Consider the following 526-nt stretch of genomic DNA (forward strand, 5'->3'; position numbering starts at 1 on the left):
CCCAACACATGGGGTTAAGGGCAATAGTCATAACAATAAAGATAATGATTTGCATGCGTGGCACCAATGACCAACGCTACCACATATTCCAGTTATGATTCCTTTCCATATGGCAAGGAAACACGTATAAAACAAATAACAGTAAAAGAAAAAAAAAATGTATATAACCCTCTCGCATTTATCTCTGCAGATCCATGTAAAAAAAAAAATGACGACAATGTAAAAATTCACAAAAAAAGTCAAAACACACACACGAAATTCACACTTGACGGTGACCAAGGCAGGCACACGAGTCTGAAAGGAAATCGGGCAAAAGGGAAACCGGCCGAAAGGAAACCGATCCAAGGGAAACCGGGCCAAGGGAAACCAGGCTAAAGGAAAACCGGGCCAAGGGAAACCGGGCCAAGGGAAACCGGGCCAAGGGCAGCCCAACTCTAAGCCTCCCGTTGGTGATGCCGTATCAATTCTGTTTGAACTATTGTGCCTCCGTCGCGATTGTGGTTGGCAGAGTTGATTGACATTTCGC

At 44.7% G+C, this 526-nt stretch overlaps 1 protein-coding gene across 1 annotated transcript in view; it reads left to right on the forward strand.

Moving 5' to 3' along the window:
- LOC119592890 (proline-rich protein 36-like) overlaps window positions 1-526 on the forward strand; it is a 12,602-nt gene that overhangs the window by 927 nt on the left and 11,149 nt on the right. The gene's annotated exons all lie outside the window — the stretch shown is intronic.

The sequence above is a fragment of the Penaeus monodon genome, chromosome 31 (genome assembly GCF_015228065.2).
Source record: "Penaeus monodon isolate SGIC_2016 chromosome 31, NSTDA_Pmon_1, whole genome shotgun sequence".
Taxonomy (NCBI): domain Eukaryota; kingdom Metazoa; phylum Arthropoda; class Malacostraca; order Decapoda; family Penaeidae; genus Penaeus; species Penaeus monodon.